Genomic DNA, 17,024 nt, shown 5'->3' with positions numbered 1-17,024 from the left:
TCTCTTTCCTTCCCGTCTCTTCCTCACATAGTTCCACTTCCTTCCCCACCATGTCTGTTCTGGGAAGAGGAAGCCCCCGCCCCTCTTGGAAGCAAGTCACTACAGGGCTAGGCACATCTTCATTCACTGTAAGGCAGCCCAGTTAGGGGGACAGAATCCACAGGCAGGCAACAGAGTTAAGTACAACACCTGCTGCAATTAGGGCCCCTATACAAAGACCAGTCTGTACATCTGCTATTAGGGTATGTTGGGGTGGTTGAGCTAGGTCCAAACCATGTGTTCTTTGGCTGGTGGTTCAATCTCTGGGAACTCCCAAGAGTCGGGGTTAGTTAACTCTGTCCTTCTGTTTAGCCTCCAACCCTTCCTGGTCTCTCAATCTTTCCTAGACTTTTATTAAAGACTTCCTGAGCTCCATCTAATATAATTGAGTAAGTAGTTCACTGTTTAGAGTAGATTTTGAAGCCAGTAGGCAAGTCCCAAGGGCCTACTTATTTCTTCCTCCCTAACAGCAGCAGTATAAATATGGACCATTATAACTGACTTTTATTATCTCAGTTCTGGGTGTTAAACTCTGCTCCTCATGCTTGCATGACAAGCACTTTATTAAATGAACTGCCTGTCAAACCTTTTTTCGATATGTTAAATAATTTTCACAATCCACTCCCAAGACTTCTTTATTCTCTCTATGTTCAAATATCTAAACATTTGTTTCCTTATCCATTCTCAGTAAAGAATTTTTCATTCTTGCATATATAGTGAAAGAAACAAGACATACAAAGAGTATTTTATCTGTGTGTTTGTAAGTATGTTTACATATTCAAATATGTTTGTAGTGTACTCTCCCTGTAGTTATATATATATAAGAATGTTAAACAAAGTAATTGTTTATTAGTACCTATCATAAAAGAACACAAAGTTTCTTGTCTTTTATTATGTCAGATGTTAACATCACATTTCCATATAATGCATTTGAAAAATTTAATATTGTTTTTCACATTACACCTTTCTCTTATTAAATAAGTAATATTTTATTATATCTGTGTTGCAGGTTGTCATCAAGCTCTGAAGTATATATTTAGTAAAAGCTATATTTATGCAAAACTCATTTTCTTGTGCTGTTATTCCTCTCAAGTGTTAGTGCAAAATTAACAGCACATGTACCATATAAGAGCCGGAGACTGAGACATATTCTTTTCTTTTGAAGTCTACGGTCTACTTCAGGTTCTTGATTTCTTTCTATCACCAAATTTCACATTTTCATCGGCTCAGAATTGGTAATGATTCAATTTCCCTTGGATCTAAATCTTCACAAACTGTTTTTCAAGCCCCAGCAATTCTTAATGGTCAAATCATAAATATCAGAAAATAGCAGCTTAAACTAGAATTGCTGACAAGTCTTTAACTACCCTCACAGTGAATGATGTTGCCATAATGCACTCGATGAGATGTACTCCTTAGAGCTGATCACCAGTGGTGAGTCCATAAACTCCTGAATTAAGCCTTCACTGCTCAGAGCTTACACTTCTAAATTAGATTGCCTGCTGCATGCTCTCCTTAGAGAAATCTGAGCTGAGGCTGGCATACATAGGCAAATATAAACAGGGTAAGCTAAGCCACTCATCTCAGTTCTAAAGTATATATATTTCTATCATGCTGCTACTGCAGAAAAATGGTGTGTTCAGCTTACCAGATATGTTTTCTGACACTTCTTATTAAGGAACGGCAGCCACTCCTATTATATGAAGAGAGAATAATGGGATCGCTACTGAAATGTGTGCTGGGCACCAGAAAGGAAGATCTTTTTTATTTTAAATGACTGTATTCAATATTTTAGAATATTCTTATTTTCACAGCATTTTGGGCATCAAATGATAAATTTTCAATTCTGTATTCATATTTATAATTTTCTTTATAATATGAATTTATTACTGAATTAGATTTATATCACTATTTGCTTCCCTTTCCAGTTAGCTACCCTCAATCAAATGCCCACATCCCCCATACTCTCTAGTTGATAATCTGTTTTATTTATTATTATGCATATTCATATGTAGATATGTATAAGTGTACATGTATATATGGATATGCACTACATATACATATATTTGTATATATGTATATGTATATACAAACTATGAATCCATTTTTTTGGTGGAAAACCAGACTAACAGCAGAAAACCTGACACTGGACAAACAATAAGGGGACTCTCACATCTGGGAATGCCTAAGTCTTTCTCTCAGTGGTCATTAAATGCTTGTCGTTCTTTGTATAGTGTTCAGGCATGCAATATTTTTTTCTTCCAGGCACATGAATTAATTTTTTCCAGTGTTCCTGTTCTTGCTTATTCAGCCATTTCTGGGAGTGATGGCTTCATAGCAGACTTTCTGGTATTCTGGTTCTTGCACATTTTCCACTCATTCTTATATGATGGTTATTGAGTCACAGATACAGGGATTGTGATATAGATGTATCTGCTATAAATGTGTTCCCCAAATCTGCTGATCTCAGCATTGCATTCAGTTGTGGTTTTCTGTGATTATCTCCATTGTCTGTAAAAGTGGGAGGTTTTTTTTTTTTTTTTTTTTTGATGAGGAGTGGTAGCTACACAAATCTGTGGGTACAAGGATAGGATTCAGAAAAGAGTGAGAAACTATGTTAGTTTACCAACATCATAGTAGTAGATTCTTTTAAGGCTGGTAACCTCACAGTGAATTGGCAGAGTTCCCAGTACCAGACATACTTCAGTCCCATTGAGCTGTTCATAATTAGACAGCTGTTGCTTCATACCAACTTGTGAATGGTTGCATTTTTCTACTACACATGTATCAGGATCAATTTGGTCTTGGAAACTGTATCACATTTTAAAGGACAGACTCCTTAGAAAGAATGGACTTTCATTGAGCATGGCATGCTTGTAGACATATTTGCTAAGTAAAGATGGTTAATTCACACTATTTTTCAGAGATTCAGAATGTGTAAGGTCAGAGGGCATAAAACGTTTGATGAACAATTTTATTCACCCTTTAACGAAGATTTATTGAATTTCCATTCCCCATGCTTTCTAACTTCAACTACAATATAATATTGAATCTCATCTTGTATGAATCCAAAAATGAACTGCATTTATTTTTACCCTTAATGTTCTCTCAGAAACATTTTTTTCATTTGTGGTATAAACCAAGTTATCATTAATCAAAACGAGTATTATTCTTAAATACATTACAATTTAAAAAGTATAAACTCATTGGAAAAATAGTTTGGTACTTACACAAGGGTTTAAATATTTTATGATTTTTAAAATCATAGAAAAATTGAAACCAAATGTATTTGCTTAAGTAATGCTATAATTTCCAATATTATTAAAACTGAGAAGGCATTTCTAATGTGTCTTCTTTAAAATAAAGGGTTTTCAAATAGCTTGAACTAAGACTAAGCATAAAATCAAATTTAGTAAACAGTAGCAAACATGATAACAATTTTGTTTCTTTTAATTGAAAGGAGATTTTTATCTCACACAAAATATACTGATTAGTGTTTTCCTTCCTTCTACTGTTCCACATTCCTCCTCAATTCATTCCCACCTGGGTCCACCCTTACTTATCTCTCACTAGAGTACTAAGAGGATTCTAAAGGATTGATATGATAAAACATAACCTAACATGTTGAAATAGATAAAAACAAACAAACAGAAGGGGGAAATGTGATGAAATCTGGAAGCCATAATATGTGTGTGTGTGTGTGTGTGTGTGTGTGTGTGTGTGTGTTTGTGTGTGTGTGTGTGTATTAGGGTAAAAACAGAAAAAAATATTAAATATTAAATGAAATAAAATATATCAGAAATTAAAAACTGAAAATCTCTGTCATAATATTATAAGAGAAAAAAAACCTCCAAAGGAGCCTTGAGTGGTTTCTCTTGGTCGTCAACTTCTAGACATGCAGCCTGCCCTTACAAGTACCTCCTTTTCCAAGTTAAGACTCCTTTGGAGGAAACTAAATTTTCATTTTCAAGTACTTAATCTTTAGAGATACTTCTGAGTTAGACATGATGATATTAGTCCAGTTCTCCTTTCAACTCCAGCACATCATCTGGAATAAAAATATATAGAGTCTATTCATACTGCCACGGTCTCTATAAGTTTATGTGTGCCCAGATCCTATTGATTTACAGAGATTTGTTTTCTTGGTGTCCACAATCCCCTCTGGCTCTAAGAATCTCTCTTCTTCCTCTCCTGGTTTGCTTCTATCTGCTACAGCTGCAAGCCTCTCGGTCTTTATTTTTAATCTTGGTGTATACTTCTCATCTCCTATATCATCTCTAAGTCTTCCCTGGCTTAAGTCTGTTTGAAAAGTTTCAATCAGAAGAAATGAAGATTGACAATAATTGTAAATGAGGGAATTTACAATAGATCAAGAAACCTTAGTGTGTTCTTAGTGTTATATTTCCCAAACCAAGTGCTCAATATTGTTGTCAGACCATATCTAGAGTCTGTCTGTGCTGTGTACAGAATTAATCCAAAAATTTGTTCTTTAATCCAAAGCATATTTGCATTTTTAAGTTCTTTGAGATCATTTGTCATTGTTGGTAACAAGTGAGCAGTCTTTTTTGAGACCTCTACCAATCTTTGCAACTGAGATGCAATTCCACTATTCAGTCCTATAGAGAGTCACGTTCTCTTACTTGGGTTCCACTTCACTCCCTTTTCTATTTATATACTTGAAATACCTCAATATTTATTAGAAAACAGCTGGCATTAAAGCCTCTGTAATATTTTTATCTTATTCTCCCATTTGTTTCTTTGCATCATATATATTTTGACTGTCACAAATTATTACATCAATTAATATAGTGTTTCAATGGTTAAGAATTTTGATCTTTCTGTGTTTATAGTTATGTTCATTCTCAAATAAGACATTTTCTCCTTCACTGTCTGTTCTAGAATATATTTCTTTCAGTTTTATTCATTGTTTTGTTTTGTTTGTTTGTTTCATAAACAGTAGTGCTGGATGACCTGGATTTCTCTATGTAGACTATGCTGGCCTTAAACTTACAGAGATATATCTCTGACTCCAAAGTGCTAAGATTAAAGGCATATACCACCGCACTTGTCTAGATAGCATTTTCTTAACTCAGGAAGGTACATTCCTTATCTACCTTTCAGCCAGTGTCCAATTTCTCTTAAAATTATTTCATCTCAGACTCAGTTTGCAAGGTGAAATGATTAGCATGCCTTGAAAGAAAGTACAACCTAGTCACCCACTGGCTATCATCTGTAGGCTAGTTTTGTTCAGACCATCTCTTACAAATACTTCATTTACTACTGTAGCACATTCTTCTTTTTAGTTTTAATATTTATATGTTCAAAATGATATGGTTTAAACTCTGTATGAATAATTTTCACCAATAGAATTGAATTTTGTTTCAATGCTTTGTTGTCCCATATAATTAGTACTCGAAAACACTTTTAGTTGGAATTTATATAGACATGAATTTTAGAAAAATGCTTCCATTGTAGTGAACTCTGGCCCAATCTTAGACTCAACTTGTCTAAAAATTACAAGAGTAAGGATTGGATAAGTAGTTAAGAAAGTCTTCTCTTTGTGCTGTATTCATAGTAACATTATTCACTCAGGTTGGGATAATGTTATTTTTAGAAAATGTTTTTTATTTGTAAAATTTAAATAATCCTATAGGACAGTTTTATTTGGAGCTTAGATCTGAATAAATAAGAACTGTGTGTATCACTACCTCCCCTAAACCTCAAATCAGTTTTGTAATAAAGCACACTTAGTTCTTTTTTTTTTAAATTTTAGTAATATTGTTTTTATTATACTTTCAATTGAAGTATAGCTATCTAGAAGATTAACCAAGAGGAAAATGATACATTTTATGGGAATCGATAGAGAAAAACTTAAAATAAGAAAAAGAGGTCACCCATGTTGTTTCATAATTATACTATGGATTTTCCTTTCAATAAATTACTCTAGGATCACATCAAGCAAAAATATAAATTATCCATAAAGGATTTTACAGATGATCAGTGATGGTGATAATGTATAGCTCAACTGAAATGTTTTATGCTAAAATGGGAGTTCAGTTCCCAAAGGGGAGAAATCTAATCAATAACTTGCTGAAAGAAAATTTATTAGAGCAGATCTGCAGTAATTTTATGGAGAAATAAAGCAGGCAAATATTAAACAAGGCAGCTAAAATTAATATTTGATTTCTGCTCCATGAATACATTAAGCTGGTCTTAGTGCAATTGTATGCCAGATTCTGAAGGCTTGCTTTCTGGAGCCAACCCAGAGCATGAACAACCTATTGGCTAAGGGGTGACCTAGTCTAAAAATTTATGTACAGAATAAACAGGATGATTCATTTCATAAAACAGACATTACACAGTTTCTTCTCTGGTCCCCTCACGGCTCCATAAAGGAAACTAATGGTGAAATTTGAAGACAAAATATGAAGACCTGCAAATAAAACCAGAGACACTAAAATTTATAGAGGAGAAAGTGGGGGAAATCCTCAATGATATGGGCACAGGGAAAAAAATCCTTAACAGAACAGCAATGGCTTGTGCTATAAAATCAAGAAATGACAAATGGGACCTCACAAAGCTACAAAGCTTCTGTAAGGCAAAAGGCACTGTCAACAAGACAAAAAGGCCACCAACAGATTTTGAAAGGATTTTTACCAATCCTAAATCTGATAGAGGATTAATATCCAAAGAGCTCAAGAAGCTGGACTCCAGAAATTCAAATAACCCCTTTAAAAATTGGGGTACAGAGCTAAACAAAGCATTCTCAACTGAGGAAAACCGAATGGCTGAGAAACAGCTGAAAAAAATGTTCAACATCCTTAATCATCAGGGAAATGCAATTCAAAACAACCTTGAGATTTCACCTCACACCAGTCAGAATGGTTAAGATCAAAAACTCAGGTAACAGGAGAGGCTGGCGAGGATATGGAGAAAGAGGAGCACTCCTCCATTACTGGTGGGATTGCAAGCTTGTACAACCACTTTGGAAATCAGTCTGGCAGTTCCTCAGAAAACTGGACATAGTACTCCTGGCAGATCCACCAATACCTCTCCTGGGCATATATCCAGGATATGTTTCAACTGGTAATAAGGACACATCCTCCACTATGTTCATATTAGCCTTATATATAATGGCCAGAAGCTGGAAAGAACCCAGATGTCCCTCAGCAGATGAATGCATACAGAAAATATGGTACATTTACACAATGGAGTACTACTCAGCTATTAAAAACAATGAACTTATGAAATTCTTGGCCAAATGNATATATCTGGAGGATATCTTCCTTAGTGAGGTCACCCAATCACAAAAGACATCACTAGATATGCACTTATTGATAAGCGGATATTAGTCCAGAAACTTAGAATACCCAAGATACAATTTGCATAACACAAGAAAACCAAGAAGGAAGACCAACGGGTGGCTACTTCATTCCTCCTTAGAATAGGGAACAAAAATACCCATAAAAGGAGTTACAGAGACAAAGTTTGGAGCTAAGATGAAAGGATGGACTATCCAGAGTCTACCCCACCCAGGGATCTATCCCATCACCAGCCACCGAACCCAGACACTACTGCACATGCCAGCAAGATTTTGCTGAAGGGACCCTGATATAGTGGCCTCTTGTGAGGCTATGCCAGTGCTTGACAAACACAGAAGTGGATGCTCACGTTCATCTATTGGATGGAACACAGGGTCCCCAATGGAGGATCTAGAGAAAGTTCCCAAGCCGTATAGGAGGAACAACAATATGAACTAACCAGTACCCCCAGAGCTTGTGTCTCTAGCTGCGTATGTAGCAGAAGATGGCCTATTCAGCCATCATTGGGGAGAGAGGCCCATTGGTCTTGCAAACTTTACATTCCCCAGTACAGGGGGAATGCCAGGGCCAAGTGGGTGGGTAGGGGAGCAGGGGAGGGGGGAGGGTACAGGGAACTTTCGGGATAGCATTTGAAATGTAAATAAAGAAAATATCTAATAAAAAATAATAATAAAAATAAAAAATAAAAAAACTAAAAAAACAAACAAAAACAAACAAACAAAAACAAACAAACAAACAAAAGGGCCTGGTCCCCGCCTTCTTTTGATGTATACATTCCTTTTGTTTGGTGTCACTGTAACTCAGTGGATGTTTCCCACCTAGCTTTTCTTGTTTTTTCTTCTGTATAAAAAGTTTGATGCTTGATTTGAAAAATTATACTCAGATTCTCCACACTCTCTCTTGTCGGGTCTGTTTGTCAATTTCCATCCAAATCCATGCCCAACTGTCTGAGACTTTGATTCACAGGGATTAAGGAGGGCCCACTGAGCCCCAGTCCATGGCAGTCTTCCTTCTTCTTGAGCTTCATATGGTCTGTAAGTTGTATCATGGTTATTCTGAGTTTTTTCCTAATATCCATTTATCAGTGAGTGCATACCATGTGAGTTCTTCTGTGATTGGGTTACCTCAGTCAATTTCATATTTTCTAGATCTATCCCTATGCCTGTGAATTCCATGAAGTCTTCATTTTTAATAGCTGAGTAGTACTACATTGTGTAACTGTACTACATTTTCTGTATCCATTTCTCTGCTGAGGAACATTTGGGTTGTTTCCAGCTTCTGGATATTATAAATAAGGCTTCCATGAATATAGTGTAGTATGTATCCTTGATATATGTCTGAGTATCAGGAGTTGTATAGCTGGATCTGTAGGTAGTACTATGTCCAATTTTCTGAGGAACCACTAAACTGATTTCCAGAGTGGTTGTACCCGCTTGCAATCCCACCAGCAGTGGAGGAGTGTTCCTCTTTCTCCACATCCTATCCAGGATCTTTTGTCACCTGCGTATTTTATCTTTGTCATTCTGACTGGTGTGAAGTGCAATATCAGGGTTGATTTGATTTGCATTTTCCCAATGATTAAGGATGTTGAACATTTCTTTAGGTGCTTCTGGGCAATTCTGAATTCCTTCATTGGGAATTCTTTGTTTAGCACTGTACCCCATTTTTAATAGGGTTAATTGATTCCCTGGGGTCTAACTTGAGTTCTTTGTATATATTGGATATTAGTCTTTTATCAGATGTAGGATTAGTAAAGATCTTTTCCTAATCTCTAGGTTTTAATTTTGGCTTGATGACAGTGTCCTTTGCCTTTCAGTTTTTTAAGATCCCATTTGTCTATACCAATCATTGGAGGTAGAGGGTGGATGGCACTTGATAGGAAGAGAGGCCAGGGAGGAGAAAAAAGGGGGGTTAGGATCAGGTATGGGAGGAGATGGGGAGATATACAAAGGGTGAGGAAATTGAAGATAGGTATATAGCAATGGGGGATGGGGGAATTGAGGGTAGCCAGAAGAAAGTCCCAGACACGGGAAAGCAAGAGGATCCCAGGACCCAGCAGGGTGACATTAGCTGAAACACCCAACAAAGGGGAGAGAGAACCTGTAGAAACCATATTCAGAGGGTAGGCAAGGCCCCCAATTGAGGGATTGGGCCACCCATCCTTCTCAAAATTTTAACCCAGAATTGTTCCTGTCTAAAGAAAATACAGGGACAAAGAGTGAAGCAAAGACTGAAGGAAAGGACATCCAGGGACTGCCCCACCTGGGGATCCATTGCATATGCAGCCACCAAACCCACTCACTATTATTGATGCCAAGAAGTGATTGCTGACAGGAGCCTGGTATACATGTCTCCTGAGAGGTTCTGCCAGTACCTGACCAATGTAGATGCAGATATTCACAGCCAACCGTAGGACTGAGCCTGGTGACCCCACTGGAAGAGTTAAGGGAAGGACTGAAGGAGCCGAAGGGGATTGCAACCCCACAGTAAGAACTATATCAACTAACCTGACCACCTAGAGCTCCTAGGGGCTAAACCACCAATCAAAGAGTACACATGGAGGGACCCATATGTAACACAGGATTGTCTTACCTGTCATCAATGGGAGGGGAGGCCTTTGGCCCTGTTGAGACTTGAACCTCAGCATAAGTGGACACTAGGATGGTAAGGCAGAAATGGGAGGATGGGTGGAGGTAGCACCCTCAACGATGCAAAGGGGTGGGGGCATGGGATGGGGGATTACGGAGGTGAAACCAGGAAGGGGGACAACATTTGAAATATAAATAAATAAAATAATGAAAAAAAAAAAAAAAAGACAGAAACTTCCACTAGAAACAGCCACACATTTTTGGGCTTAATGCCACTCTCTCACACCCCTCCCCACACCACGCAGAACCCAAGGGTGTTCTATTTTTCAAGTCTTGTCAAAACACTTGCCAAACAAATATCCTTCTACATTGTGGACAAAGACTCTCAAGGCAGAGACTAAAGTAGAGGTCCTGTAGAAAAGCTGCCTCTGGCTTTCTCCTCACGGCTTATTTAGTCTTAGACCACCTGTTCGAGATTGCCATCAGGCAGACTGGCCTGAAACCTTCTAAATCATTCATTAAAGAAGATTTTCTCAATTAAGGTTCCCTCTTTTCAGATGACCCTAGCTTATGACAACTTGACAAAAAAACAAAAACAAACAAACAAAACAAAAACCTAACCAGCACACCAATCCTCTCACATTTTGAGGATCTGAAGGTGGATGTAAAATTAGGAAACATTAATTTGTGTTGTCTATATTCTGACATATCTTAAAATATTTGATTTTCAGAACACATTTTATGTAACATAAGCAAACACCATAACAAATGTCACACACACACACACACACACACACACACACACACACACACACACACACACACATTTATATATTCAAAAGAATATAAAAATACCTTCTTGGTAAAATTCTGTATTCATCCTTACAGTAAGTAGAGTCATTAATGATGCTTTCAGTGAGAATTCCATTTATAAAAGAAAAGTCAAATTATTCTCATTAAATATTTAGTGTTTTTCAGCATAATATAATTCACACAGAAATGTATGCTTTTTTTATATTGTGATGACATGCTTATTCTATTACCCAGAATTCCATATTTTTACAAATTCCATTTCTGTGACTTTTGAGACAAGGATATGTTTGCTTTTACAACATTCTGCTTAATATAACCACAGGAAGTGCTGGATCTCTGGTCTCACTTTTGTGTCTCACAGGTTTATGCTACACTTGCCTCATTGATGAGAAAAAATAAAACAAATGAAATGTGGGGCTCATCACAGCTGGAGCCTGGGTACTCACTTTCAGTTAAGAACTCATAATTAGGTTGTATCCACTCAAGCACATAACTAAAGGTACAGGTTCTGCTGCAGACAAGACTGTTCTGAGGCAATTTTATTTCTAATTATGGATTCTGGTAGAAAATGTTTGTACCTATCCTATGGTAGAATGTATTCCTCTGGGAAATAAAGGAACCAAGATATTAAAGTCATTTTTTTAAATTGGAAGTTAGAGTTAACTCCTATTTGAAAATATGCTTACACATATATTTAAAAAAGAGTATTTTTAGAAAGATAAAAATAGGATTTCCAGGATCCTACATAAGAGCAAAGCATAGTATGTAATAATAGGTATGTGCTTGGAGAGATATATATTACAGTGGTGGATAAAAGAGAGTTATAGACTATAATGGAGGTACAGAAATCTATATTCAAAGATGGCTATAAATATAAGCAATATCATATGCCCCTCCCTATACAGAAATATTCAATCTTTAAACAATAAAATATCTTTATGCCAGTTGGAGGTTGCTTTTTATTAGATGTTAGTGAAATTCCAAAAACTACCAGTATAGACAACACAGGCAATTTCCATTGCACTTGGTTACCCTTTTGATCTAGAGGGTAAGATCTTAGTGATAAAAACTATAGAAGACTGAGTTATACGACTTGGAGAAAGCTAGCTGTTAGTGGCCTGGAAGATTCATCCCAACCAACTAGCTTTCATGATGCTGGAAGATCCTATGCAAGAGAACCTATCAACAGCCTCACCAAGTTGGGAGCTCTGTGAGTTACAGTGCCAATCAGCCTATCCAGAGAGGCCCATTAGTATAATAATGGCAGGAATGTTTTGGGGGTAACCAACTGTTTTTGGGGTAACTCAAACCAAACAAGTGAAAAAATCTGTACAATAACATCAAGTCTCTCAAGAAAGAAATCCAGGAATATCTCAGAAAATGGAGATCTCCCAGGCATATGGACTGGCAGAATTAACATGGTCAAAATGGCCAACCTACCAAAGGCAATCTATAAATTCAATGCAATCCCCATCAAAATCCCAACACAACTCTTTAAAGGCATGGAAAGAGCAGTTGTCAAATTCATCTGGAAAGGCAAAAAACCCAGAATAGCAAAAACAATTTTTAACAATAAAAGAACTTCTAGGGAATTACCATCCCTGACCTCAAGCTATACTACAGAGCAATAGTGATAAAAAGTGCATGTTGGTACAGACACAGACATGCTAATCAATGGAAAAAAATTGAAGACCTAGAAATAAAACCACACACATACAGACACTTGATCTTTGACAAAGAAGCCAAAAACATACAATGAAAAAAGAAAGCATCTTCAATAAATGGTCCTGGTCTAACTGGCTATATGTATGTAGAAAAAAAATGAAAATAAATCCATATTTGTCACTTTGAACAAAGCTCAAGTCCAAGTGGATCAACCACCTCAACATAAAATCAGATACACTGAATCTAATAGAAGAGAAAGTGGGGAAAAAACCCCAACCTCGTGGGCACAGTAGAAATTTCCCAAACAGAACTCCAATGGCTCACACTCTAAGAACAAGAATTGATAAATGAGACCTCATGAAAATGGAAAGCTTCTGTAAGGCAAAGCACATAGCCAATAGAACAAGTTGGCAACCTTCAGATTGGGGAAAAAAATTGTCACTAACCCCACATCTGATAGAGGGCTAGTATTCAAAATACATAAAGAACTCAAGAAATTAACCTCCAAAAAACCCCAAGAAACCAAATTTTAAAATGGGGTGCAGAACTAAACAGAGATTTCACAACAGAAGGATCTCCAATGGTTGAGAAGCACTTAAAGAAGTATTCAAAGTTCTTAGTCACCAGGGAAATGCAAATCAAAATGACCCTGAGATTCCAACTTACACCAACCCACAATGGCGAAGGTTAAAAAAACAAAAACAAAAACAAAAACAAAAAAACTCAAGTGACAGCATATATTGGCAAGGGTGTGCAGAAAGAGGAACATTCCTCTACTGCTTATGGGATTGCAAACTGGTACAACCACTCTGGAAATCAATCTGGAGATTCCTCAGAAAGTTGGAAATAGATCTACCTGAAGACCCAGCTTTACCACTCTTGGGAATATACCCAAAAGATGCCCACCATGCCACAGTAGAACATGTTTCACTCTGCTCATAGTGGCCTTGTTTGTGATAGACAGAAACTGAAAATAACTCAGAGGTCCCATAATGGGATAATGGATACAGAAAATGTGGTTCATTTACACAGTGGAATACTACTTAGCTATTAAGAATGAGGACATCCTGAGTTTTGCAGGAAAATAGATGGAACTAGAAAATATCATCCTGAGTGAGGTATCTCAGTCCCAAAAAACAGGCATTAAATGCAGAAACTAAAAGAGAGAAAATCCTGAGAAAAGAGAGGTCCAGAGACAGGCCCAATTTTGGATCCAGCTCAAGGGGAGGCCCCAAGGCCTGACACTATTTCTGAGGCTCTGGTGTGCTCACAAAAAGGGGCCTACCATGACTGCCCTCAGAAAGACACAACAAGCAGCTTAAAGAATCAGATACAGATGTTTACACCCAACCAATGGAAAAAAGATGCTGACCCCTGAGGTTGAATTAGGGAAAAGCTGGAAGAAACTGAGGAGGTAGGAGACCCTGTAGGAGGACCAGCAGTCTCAACTGACCTGTACCTCTGGGATCTCTCAGACTCTGTACCACCAACCAAGCATCATTCTCCAGCTGATATGATGCCCCCAACACATACACAGCAGAGGACAGGTGTGTAGTCAGTCAGAGAGGATTCAACTAACCCTAAAAAAGACTGGAGGCACCAGGGAGTGGGGTGGTCTTATGGGGTAGGGGTAGGGGTTGAGGATGGGAGGTATTGGGTGAGGAATCAGATTGTGGAGGAGGAGGAGGATAAAATCTGGACGGTAAAAAAAGATTAAATCAAATTAAAAAGAAAGGAAGGAATGAAGAGAGAGAGAGAGAGAGAGAGAGAGAGAGAGAGAGAGAGAGAGAGAGAGAGAGAGAGAGAGAGAGAGAGAGAGACTATGCTCAATATTATTTTAGTTCTTAGAGAAATTAATAAAAATTACACAGTGCAGAGACCATACTTGTCACTGTGCTCATTGTCTAAGTCTGAAGAACCGACTTTGGAGCTCTAGAATAAATGAAAGCGTTAGACTTAGTTAGCAATGTGATTCTGAAACCCACATGATAGGGAAGTGAAGGAACTTTCAGTTCTTCTGGCCATCCAGTTTAACTACTATGATGACCACCAGTTTCAGTGAGCTATCCTGACTCAAGGAAACAAGGTGAAGTGATTAAGAAGGACACCTGTCATCTCCCTGTAGCTTCCACAGATATGCATGCCTGCACAGAGAACCACACTCCATACACACACAAACCAATGTAACAATAATAAAAACATTTAAAAAAATCTTGCCTTAAATATAAGGTAACACTATAAAAAATGCACCATGCATTCTGTCTTTGAATTTTTTACTGCAAGAATTAGCTGTTTCTTCTATTCAAACTTGACAGCAACATTCATGGCTTATTACTGTGTCTTCCTTTCCCTTGCTGAGAATGTGAAAGGGGAAAGGCTAGTCAATAGAATCAGGATTAGTTTACACCTGTCAGTATGCAGAATTCTGTTGTTTCCTATTAGGCAAAGGCAAGTTTCTTGTCAGTTCCAATAACATGATCAACAAATCTGTTTATTTATTTATTTGTAACTCATTTTAAATTCCCCTATTATTTTTCTAATAGTCCAAATCTCTGTGTATTATGAGAGGTAGTTAGTCTTCGTTGGCTGACACTCTTTTTTTGCAAATGCAAAACCATATTTTTAAAATTTACAAACTTGGCCGGGCATGGTGGCGCACGCCTTTAATCCCAGCACTTGGGAGGCAGAGGCAGGCGGATTTCTGAGTTTGAGGCCAGCCTGGTCTACAAAGTGAGTTCCAGGACAGCCAGGGCTATACAGAGAAACCCTGTCTCGAAAAAAAAAATTTACAAACTTAACAAATATGAAAGATGATTTAGAACCTTAACATAGCTAAAAAATTTTAGACTATAGCCTTAGTACTAAGTAAATATCTACCTTATCTAGTTCCCTAATAACAATGACCCTAGAATGATATAATATGAAAAGAATAGGTGGTTACTTATTTCCTTGTATACAGTATCTCAAGAACCAGGAAATGAAGATCTCCATAAACATAGCTTATCCACATGTAAACCCACATGTACTAGAACTTGCATTGTATTTAATCCAATGAACAAAATATAAACACTAAAACCCCAAACAGTACCTTTCTAAGTAATTAGTAATGACATATAAAATTGCATTTGATACTCAAAGTTTTATTACTGAAAATTTAATTCACATTAAATAAAACTCTATTTTTTCCTGTTTTGTAAGTTACTTCTCAAATATTTTCAAACTTTCACAGTATTCTGTACAAAGCAAGCAATTGATGCTCTGCATACTGTCATTAGAAGACTATCTTATAGTGATGATCTTTATGACAGCTAAGGCCTATTGTACTTTAGGAATAAGTGTGACCAGTCTGTATTATCAAACTGGAAAGATTCTAACTAGCAAAAACAAACAAAACATCTCTATGAAGGGACAGCCTACATAATGAGACATGATGTCTGCATCTTACACATTTACAAAATTCAATAACAATATTGAATAAATCATTAAATCATGAGAAAGTGATCTAAGTAGACATTCCTCAAAGAAAGACATATAAGTAGACTGATATATATATATATATATATATATATATATATATATATATATATATATATATAGAGAGAGAGAGAGAGAGAGAGAGAGAGAGAGAGAGAAATATACATCACTAATCATCAATGAAGTATAAACTACAACAAGAATCTAGTAGCTCATTAAATGATATCAGAAAGCAGAGGAAAGTAATTCTGAGAATATGGAGAAACTGAAAACTTTACCCATTTTGGTATGAATATAAATTAATACATCTATTACAGAAAAGGACTAAAATTTCTGAAAAACTAAAAACTAGGATATGATAGAGATGATTCATCAGTAAATATCTATTGTTCTTCCAGTGTACCAAGAGTAGATATTTCATATCTGACTGAATAATGTTTTATTGACTTTAAACTTTTTGAATGCTAATGAGGCAGGAACAACAGCTGCTGAAAGACACTGCGTTACAAAGAAAAAATGAAATTAGATCATCCTGTATACTTTAAAGATGCTTTAACATCAGAATGGAAGTCAGGGAATGCATTACATTGGAGAAGAGATTTTGTCTATATTTCCACAAGTGATAAAGGACTACTGTTCCATCAAAATTGATAATGATTAGATCTGAATAAGAGATACTGCCCCATGAAAGGCATGACCCAAGGAGAGAAGAGATGCAGAGATACAGACACGAGACAGAAATGCACACAAAGTAGAAAGCTAAACCCCTGCATGAGGACAGCTCAATAGACTTCCTGAGAAACAATAGAGCATTCATCAGACTGGCGGACTGGAAAGCTTTGGTGCTGACATGGACATTTGCTGAAGGACAGATGATCAGGGCTAGTTAAAAAGGATTATCACATCAATGGATCTTTTTAAGAACACTTAAATTGTAAAGTTTATAGAATTGATAATTGTGTCAATTGTAAGATTCAAACTCTGTAGTTTTTCACTTAAACACAAAGAGAGAAGATACAAAGAAGTTTTTTTTTAAAGATTTATTTATTTATTATATGTAAGTACACTGTAGCTGTCTTCAGACACTCCAGAAGAGGGAGTCAGATCTTGTTAAGGATGGTTG

This window comes from Mus pahari, chromosome 22, assembly GCF_900095145.1.
Source record: "Mus pahari chromosome 22, PAHARI_EIJ_v1.1, whole genome shotgun sequence".
In the NCBI taxonomy this organism is placed as follows: Eukaryota; Metazoa; Chordata; class Mammalia; order Rodentia; family Muridae; genus Mus; species Mus pahari.
Note: the sequence above shows the minus strand (reverse complement) of the source record.